Source organism: Strix aluco, chromosome 1 (assembly GCF_031877795.1).
Source record: "Strix aluco isolate bStrAlu1 chromosome 1, bStrAlu1.hap1, whole genome shotgun sequence".
NCBI lineage: Eukaryota > Metazoa > Chordata > Aves > Strigiformes > Strigidae > Strix > Strix aluco.
In genome coordinates, this window is record NC_133931.1 from 71,950,994 (window position 1) to 71,960,561 (window position 9,568).

At 41.8% G+C, this 9,568-nt stretch overlaps 1 protein-coding gene across 1 annotated transcript in view; it reads left to right on the plus strand.

Annotated features, from left to right (window-relative positions):
* MOCOS (molybdenum cofactor sulfurase) overlaps positions 1-1,510 on the plus strand; it is a 231,927-nt gene extending 230,417 nt beyond the window's left edge. The window contains exon 16 of the transcript XR_012623319.1: positions 1,085-1,510. The gene's annotated coding sequence lies outside the window, so the exon portion shown is untranslated. The remainder of the gene's footprint in view (positions 1-1,084) is intronic.
* Positions 1,511-9,568: the final 8,058 nt, after the last annotated feature.

Below are 9,568 nucleotides of genomic sequence, written 5' to 3' on the forward strand. Positions count from 1 at the left end.
GGCATCTCCTACAAAGTTTAAAAGAAAGTAGAGATACACATGCCTTCACCACCCAGTTTGTAATTTTTTTAGTCAAGAAAGGACGTAGGTATCATCAGGCCCATAAATCGGATTCAGAGAACTCAGAGTAAGTCATCGACAGAGAAGTGCCTCTTAAGCAAGGTGCCATTTAAGAGGCCTCTCTTCCCTCCCTTTTCTGTCAGCTAGCTTACTTGGCTGCTCACTCAGTGTGATGATGGTTGTGGGTCACTTCCAGTGGAAAATAAAATAAGCAGGTGACCTGCATAAGGAGTGCACTGACTCACTTAAGACTGCAGACAGGGAGAGATGTTAGGGAGGTTTGACATGGGGCATTCTTGAGTATCACTGCCATGTGCAGAGGTACATCAGAAACCTCTGTGTAATAGTCCCAGAAATATGTGTCACAGAACAAGTTAGTCATTTTTCTGCTGGCACTGTGAAGTCATCCTGGAAGGGTGATATTCAAGAAGTGTGCTGTAGGGGAACAGACCATGGCAAAGGCAGGATGGGAAAAGGGAACAAACCAAAAAATGCTCATTGCAGCATTTGCCATTGAAAATTGCTGAGGGGCTTCTCAAATACCCACCAAGTAAGACAAAATGTGAGAAATCAGGGAATTTGATTTAGTACAGCCTTTTCATGGCAAATTTGAAAGGACATTGATCTCAAATGAAGAGCCTCTTGCCTTGCATGGCTCATGCATAGCCTATAATTAGGTGCATTTCTATGTTAAACCCAGTTTCTTCTGTGAGCCGATCTATTCCAGACTTGCAATCAAAACTTGTCAACATGCTGCAGATCTGGGTGTCAACATCAGCTTCTCCCAGATAACCAGCGTATTCCATCTTTGAGCCCTTCTCATGCTTTTTGTTGTTTCTCAGAGGTAAGTGTCCCATCTGGATTAAAGTACTCTGGCCAGGATTGCTAATGCAGAGATGGTTCCTCAGTCCAGAAGTGAAATCAGCTTTTGCTTTCTAAAAGAGCTGTGTTTTCCATGTGCCTATGTTTGAAAAGCCAGCCATGATCTTATGTCAGGTCTGTTCTTTTCTGGTACTTATAATAGCTGGATCAGACAAAGCTGTTGAAAAGTTTGTGAGTTACTATTTCCGGAAGCAAAACAAAACTAGAAGACTACAGAAGGCACTGCGCTGCTGAACCCATCTATCCACTTCTACAAATGGAGAAGAGCCTCTGAGGTATCCTTCGTTCGTTGCTGTAATTCCCAGTGAGTCATGTATTAGATATTTGTAATTTCACTGTTTTAGCCTAATGCTTTGGACTGTTGCTTATCCTCAGAGCCTTCGTATTTACTGTCATATTCAAAATGTTCTTTCCAGCAAATCCTTCAACACTGAAATGAAACTGAATTTGTGTTATGTCAAATGTTTGTCTTTATTCTGTTTTAAGGAACAAGAATGCAAGATTTCTGTGTTTGACTTGCTATCTAAAGCTTAATGTAATGATTTAATACACTTGAAAAGAAAAAGTTCTTGTCCAAGTTGCTTTATCTGTCAGTCAGTACTTGTAAAAAAGCTACAGTTTTCCTCAGTAATGTCTAGTCAATTAGAAAAAAAGACCTAAGCTACTGAAGCTGGGCACAGCTTCCAAACAGTCGTTGTCTAGAAGAGTTTGCATCTACTCATATATATTTATTCAAGCACAAGAAGTCTAAATAGTCTAAATTATTTTATTTTTTGTCTTGGAAAATACTCAGAAAAAAGGATGTGCAGTTTTTCTGAGGGAGCATGGGATATGGCACCCCATCTTTTGTATCAGACCCACAGTGGTACCCCTGGCAACCAAACCACTGCTGTCCCTGCAAGCAGAATGAGGCCTCAGACATGTAATAGTGCAGAATCAAGTTTTGTCATGCAGCTTTATACCCTTTCTCTTTCATCATACACTAAGGAACAGCTTACAACAGATATGCTGACTGAACTCTGAGCTTGCATGAGTATGGACTCAGGACCCGGGGCCCTTGTCCCTCTCCAGACACTGTGTGATCTGGCTCCACTGTGCCCTGCTCAAAATTTGTCCCAGGGATACTTTGAAAACTGCTGCTTGCTGGCCTGTGCTGTAGCATGTGAGTTGTATATTGTGGCCAGAGACTCTTAGAACAATTTAAAGCCAAGACATTGCTAATTTAGCTTGCTAAGCTCAGAGGACTTTTCATTAACTAGTTGTGAATGGTTTCATCTGAGGGAAGTGCTTTGTCAAGTTCTTATGCTTTTTTATGTTGTCTTGTACTGGAGTCATGGAGTCATTTGGTATTCATTCAATCCCACATGCCTTTCCAGCTGACACTGCATGGTAATTGGGAGCTATTTACATTCGAAGTGAAGAATATGTCAAGGAAGAGAGAATCTGACGTTTCATTGAGTGGGTAACCTGAAACGGTTAGATTAGTCAAGCAAGAGTGAGAGCTGTGTGTATCAGAGGCATGCATGAAACATTATGAAAAATGCAAGTGGATTCCTACCAGACCTTTTTTCTAAGTGCAAAAAAAAATACAAGTCATCAATCATGTATTTAAGAAGCTATATATGATCTAAATGAAACTGTCAGGTATTGCAATTACCGTATTTATCTACACTTACATTAAATAAATATTCTGCTTCAAATAAGAACATCTGGATTGGGAGAGTCATTCTACCCCCCACTGTATTTCTTCTACTTTTGTCCATCAGCCCCAAAATACTGATGGGCAAAATATTTTTAAGAATTATCATTTCCTTTTTGTAAGAGGAATTTAGCGTTGAAAAAGCCTAAAAAAGGTACAGCTTTCTGAGTTGAAAGACTATAAGTTAGCCATGTAGTGATATTACACAATTGATCATCTGGAAAAATGGCTGTGACATTTGTCAAAGAGAAGAAAATCCAGATTCAGCAGTTAGAGGGAAGGCATACACTCAGGCGTCACATTATGTATGAAGAGGAATGCTTGCTGGAAGACAATTCCCTTAACATATGCACACATATCTCAGAAACTGCCCATATTAGGAAATTTTCTTAAGTATGTGTTGTTATTTTTCTGAAGTCTGTGGTGATAAGCTTTATGCCACAAGAAACATGTAGAAGTTGAGAGGCAAAGTGGTGTCAGGTGGCAAGTGCCAGAACACAGAGAAATAATGAAATTGTTTATGAAATAATGGAATTCTTTTGCTGCCTACAGCATTCTATTTAGGCAAAAAAAACCCCATCAAAATTCAGTTTAGAAAGAATAGGAAAATAAAAAGTGAATAATGAAATTAACTAAAATTATCTAAGCCTTCTAGAATGCATTAATATAAATAAAAGTAATTTCTAGGTTTGTGAAGCTCCATACCATAGTTCATCCTAACAGTTCTTGTTACTGCAGCCCACTAACTGCCAGATCCTGGATAGAAGTCACTGAAATCATGTGTCAGCTTATTCTTGTAAAAGAGACTCATGCTGGATATGGATATGATGATAAAGCTACTAATCAAAGTAGTTATGTGACAAAGTAAACCTTAAAATCATGAACCTTAAAATCATATCTGGATGCGGAATTGGGAGGGGGAGGCCTCACAAAGGGACACACTTTTTCACAGAGAGAGGAAACTTCTGACCTTAATCTTGCAATGAAAAGCTGAAAAGCTTTTCAGCTGTAGCAAGACTTACTGGTTCAGAAACAACATGATTTTTGACCTCTTGATGCTGACATTATTTTGATATACACTCAGCCTTTCTTAACCTGGATTTTCTGTGGAAGTAATAACTGCAGCTGTCAGAAAGAGGATGTGTGATCATGAATGGCAGAGGAGATGAAATCTCTTAAGAGGCTGTCAGTAGAACAAGAGACTGTGACTCCCTGGTGCCCTTAGGGCAATACGAGCCATGAGCCCAGGAATCCAGCTGGAAATGTGGCTACAAATTAATGAATGGATTTGGGAACTGGGAAATGCTGCCTTAAAAGTGAGCTCTCTCTCTCCTCCAAGTTTCAGTTATTTCTATCTAAAATTAAAGCTGCATGAACACCAATGTCATCAGACTACAATGATGTGGACTTCACTGTGATTCCTTTTTCATTATAAATGAGTTGTTTTCTCATCTAATCAGCCAAAAAGTGTGTTGCAATGCAATAGCAACTTAATAAGACTAAAAAAATTAGTATGATGGGCTTTGCGTGAATCCATTCATGTGAAATTTTGTTTTCAGTGCTATTAACATTCATTAATTTCTGGTTAGCCTCTTGGTTATCGAGTTGTCAATGGCAGCATAGCTGTGTTTGAAGGGACTTCTGAAGGTCCCCTAGTTCAACATGCCGCTCCAAGCTTCAGGGCTAGATCAGGTTTCTCGGGGCTGTATCCAGTCAAGTTTTGAAGATCTCCAACAGCCTTTCTGGGCAGCCCCTTCCTGTGCTTTTCCACCCTCCTGGTGAAGAAATCTTTCTTTAGGTCCTTTCAGAAATTCAGCTTCTGACTGTCGCCTCTTACCCTTTCACTGTGCACCGTTGAGAAGACTCTGGTCTTCTCTGTAACCCCCACCCATAGGAAATTTTACACCCTGCCCTTAGCTTTCTTTTCTCCAAGCTGAAGAAACCCACTCCCTCAGTTTCTTCTCATACATCATGTGCTGCAATCCTCAAACCTTCCTCTCCAGTGAGAAGTATGATGAGTGACTTCAAATATCCATCCGCTCTTGTAGTGAATGAGTGAGGAGGGTTGTGCAGTTCATGCAGGTACCGTTTCTCTGGCAAGCTGGGTCAAAATGTTACATTATTATAAGGATGGATCCATTAGTTTGGAGACTTGGCTGTGATACATCCACTTTGCTCCTCAAAGACTGACTCTGAATTTAGTTTTAAATGAAACCTTACATTGAGTTCAGGGTATAAGTCTATTACCATTGACTTACTGGCTGATTCCCTTTTTTTGATTCAGCCAAGGAAAAGTTTGCTTTTCTAGTTTCAGGGACTTTGCAAAGCTGGAATGTTGCTGAAGTCTTGGTCTGAGTGAAGTCAACAGCAGAATTAAACTCCTCTCTGCTGGCTAAACTCCTGTCTCCTCTATAATGTTGGAAGTAATCATATTTGCTTCCTTCAGTATGGTCTAAATGGATCTTCACAATATTCATAAAGCTGCTGTGTGACTGAATCATTTCCATTTCTGTATGCTCAGTTTTGGATACTTAACAAATTTGGTTTTCTAGAAGTATGAGCTGAACACTTAATAAAAATTAGGTTAATAGAACAGTCAAACAATCAAATATCTGTGCAGCCCAAGAACTTCTGAAAGTTTAGACAAAGATGTACCACTTCCTAATTTACTAAACTAACTGCATCTGAAAGCAGTTAATCAGCTTTTTCACTGCCAGCAGGCAAAAGGAGGTTGACAGCTGTTGACAACTCTATCGTTGTGTTGTTGTCTTTAGCACATACAATGCAAAAAATGTGAATCAGGCAGAATAGGTCAATGAGATTTTCAGGCAATCACAGGAACGAAATAAGGGCTGAACCATTGAACAGACTCATTTTTCTCTCCCTGGCACCTGGGATGCTTATTTGTCCCAGTGCAACCCATGTATAAAAACCATAATCACATGGGAGCAGAGAATGCTCCCTCAGTATCGTTCTAAAATCCCTGTGCTCAGGCAATGAATAACCTACATGAATTCCAAGGTGATGAAGAACCAGAATCAGTAGGATGGTTTTATTGGGAAGAAGTTGTAGAGCCAAAAATCTTTGCTGAGACTGCAAAGCTCGAAATAATTTCCAACTTTTTTGTTTCTTTTTTCTTTTGTGAAATATTACAAGGATAGGCTAATGTTGCTAGCATAGCAGCTGAGGTTTGTGAATCTGAAAATATAGTAGGGTATCCCTGCAGCCAAGTCTTTTATAACCAGACATAGGTTGTTAGTAAGTCAGTCAACATTTCTTGCTTTTATGAGCTCTTTTTCTCTTTGATGTGATATCCTTATATGCATATTATCTAGCTGAACTACAGAGGAGATGCACAAAGCTGGGCTTTTCCAGCAGATGACTTGGAAGATTCCCAAGAATTCAATATTTGCGATGAAATGCAATCGATCCTCAAGGATGAACGTGAGCCCAATATATTAGAGAAGGATAGCAAAATGGAGGGAGGGGGGTCCTTGTGAAATTATCAAATCAGTCCCTCAGCCCTGAGCCAGTGTCAAATATATCTGCACAACTCCTGACAGGTGATGAAGAGATCAAAAGGATCCCTAATTCTGTCATTATACAGCCCCAGCCTGTTGTAGCATAGGGGAGGATTGGACGAGGTGCCCAGACAGAGCTGAGCTGGATCCCTGGGGCTGAGCAGGGATAGTGGGGGTCCCTGGGAGCCTGCTTAGTCCCTGGGAGCCTGCTTAGGGCAGTTGAGGTGTATCGGTGCCCTCAAGGCCTGAACCTAGGGAGAATGGCTCTTTAAAACACACAGCTCACTCTGTGTGACAGTCAGGATCATTTTCCATCTGGTCCAGAAAGCAGCAATAACTACTTTGATGAAGGAGCAAAGTGGTCATTCTTCTTCTGCACAAGCCTGGATGCCATGGTCAGTCAGTTCCACTGCTTTTCTCCCTGTGTTTTTCTATCTGCCAAATAACTGATGTGGGCCAAGGACCAAAGCGATTGCTCCTTTCTTGCTCTTTCAATAAATAGCTGAACTTGGAAAATTTGTTGTCTGTGGGCTGACACAGGCTGACACAGCTGTGCACGCAGGCTATTGCAGACGTTGTGTTCAGAGGCTTATACACATGTAGGTTAATGTGAAAAGGGCAGCTCTTGATGGAAGGGTTTTGCTGGTCTGGTCAACTACATCTTATAATCACCACCAAGCTGCCAGAGATCTGAGAGATTTCTATTACTAATGTTCCCTGTACTTGTAATTTCTCAGATGAAGGCTGTGCATTGCTCATCCTTTATCAGCAGAGGTCTGGCTGTTCTTAAAATTTCCGAAGTGGAATATAAAAAGCAAAATTCTTATCAAACAGATGTTTGCCACCACTGATTGATGCTTTTGCAAGAGATAATGTCACCTGAAGGGGATCAATTAGCAGCGTTTTTCTTTCATCATAAATCTCAGTAAAGCAGGAAATACTATGAAACTTGAAAGAAAGATAAATGAGTCTCATTAAGAGGAGTGAGGTATGATTAAACAATAGGGTACAGCAGGGTGGGTAATGTACCAGGCCAGCACTCAACTGGGGACAACTCATCTAATTGTTGTCAGCTTCCCAGCCCAAAGGAGGGTTAAACACAGGTCCTGAGGTACATCATCGCAATGCTAAAAATTACAGTTCAGAGGATTAATCACAATGATCCCTAAAAGTGAACTCAGAAGAATCCCTGAACTGATGAGTTTGTAATTAGCCTGAGGAATGACAGCTCACCATCAGTAGCATTTGCCCCTGGTGTAAGATGGCAGCATCTCATTGACTTCCACTGGGACATGACTCTTCCGATATCAGTGTGCCCATGAAAAGGCAAAAGCACATCTAACATTTTTCTGGTTTTAATTTCTGTAAATGGCAAAACTCCTTTTGATTTCAAAGGAAGCAGGACAGAGCTATTTGTGTAATTATACTAAGTCCTCCTTACTAAATATAATGGAAATGTGAAGCTCTGTTTACTGTTTTACCCTGTTGTGCCTAAAGCTGGAAGGAGATATTACTTTCCATCCAGTGAAATGAGAGTGGTACTCACTCTTCTCATAATCTCTTTGAAGCATCTGCGCTCGAGGCAGAAGCGAAGGTCTGAAATAGAGGCATTTTAACAAACAGTGTCAATGACCTTGTGCCTAGCGCTGCACCTAGACAAATAATTGCACCACCATGCTGTATGCTGGTGCTTACCTAACACACTCTTATGCAAGAGAAAGTAGCTGGGAGTCCCTTTGCATATTTGACGAGAGTGAGTGGCACAGCAGCCTCGACTAGATTGCACACAGCCAGGGCAACTTGCCTTCACCTCAAAAGCAGGAGACCTGATTTTCCTTGGCCTTGCTGCCTGGATGCATTCATGTCTGCCCACCATGGTCACCTTCCTTCCACTCCCTCCCGCACATACCACTGCAGGGTTGGAAATCCCATCGGCTTTACCAATCAAATGAGCCACATGCAGCTGCTCTGTGACTCCCACCACAGAGGCATGTCCTATCCAGGGACTGCAGTGTGCCTGCGGGATTTTACCAGACCACAGCTGTACCATCTTACCCTTCCTTTATTAACTGCATTTTTCAGGCAGCTCCAATACCTGTGGCCTGGATCCCTTTCTGTTCCTGTGCTCCCAGTTGAAGCAATTGCCCCATAATCTGCTGTTTCATCTGCAGGTCTCATTTGCCAGCCTCTGCCCTTTCCACCCAGGTATGGGGTCTTGTCAGTCTCCAGGGGTAACACCTGCAGCTCAGTCAGCTTGCAGCTCTTCTTGGAGGTTAGTAGGATGCTAGGGCTGGTGAGAGATGGCAGCAAGCCCCATGGGGAGTGTGCTGGGCCGTGCAGTAGGGCACTTCACAGACCTATTGTCCACCGAGTAACCTGTTTCAGAAGGTAGGTTACTCAGAGCTGAGGTCTTAGTATTTAGATGTCTTGGCTAAGATCTATAAACTCCATGTGGTCTAGGACCCATCCTGTTACATATCTGGCTCTGAGGGCTGCTTACATTTTTTTTTTCTGTGCTGTTTGAGATAAAAACACACAAGTGATGGGACTTAATTATTTCCATTTATCCACAGGTGAATGAGGCAGGGTGTCCTTGTCCTTTGACCTTCTCCATGGTCTAAAGACCCTGTCTTTCTGTGGAGAGCAGAGGATAACATCCTGGAAAAGGGAGAGGTTGATAATTCAGTACCTTGAAGCAGATGAGGGAATTGAGCCCCAAGCTTTCATATTATGTGTCATTACTGGTAGTGGCAAGCTCTGCAAAAGAGGAGCTGCTAATGTCTCTTGTTTAGGAAACATCCACAGGGCTCCATCAGACCATGGGATAACAGACTTGCTGGGACTTCAGGGGGCGCATCTTGTCCATCCTCCGGACTCTATCTCACCAAGATGTCAGGGCAAAGATTCACCCCTCTCCTGTCCCTTCTCATTATTGCACAGAAAGATGTAGGAAGGGGGCATCATTATTGAATATTTGTGGGGCAAGATGGAGCAGGGGTCCTTCTATAGGATGCAAAAAGTGGGAGAAGTTGGATGGCAAAAAGACCACAGTGAAGTCAGGTGTCCCTATCATCTTGTTTAAATCTCTTCAGGAGTTGGCTAGTTGCGATCAGTACCAAAATCTGTCACTTGCTTTTGTTGGCCTGCTCATGCTCCCATGAGTAACTGCAAGAACAGATTCAGTAGAAAGAAAAGTGGATTTCTGTACAGTTCCTCTAGATGGCAAACTTTATCTGTTCTATTTATCTTATCTATTCAAAAGCAAGTATGTTCAGGCTCAGCCACACTAGAAAAAGCATCCTCCACTACTGGGACCATTCAATCAGTTCTGGAATACCAGTTCCTAAAGTGCTAAGCAAGTTGCTGTAGGGAAACAAAATCATGGATGATGCATCGCGTCCCTAAG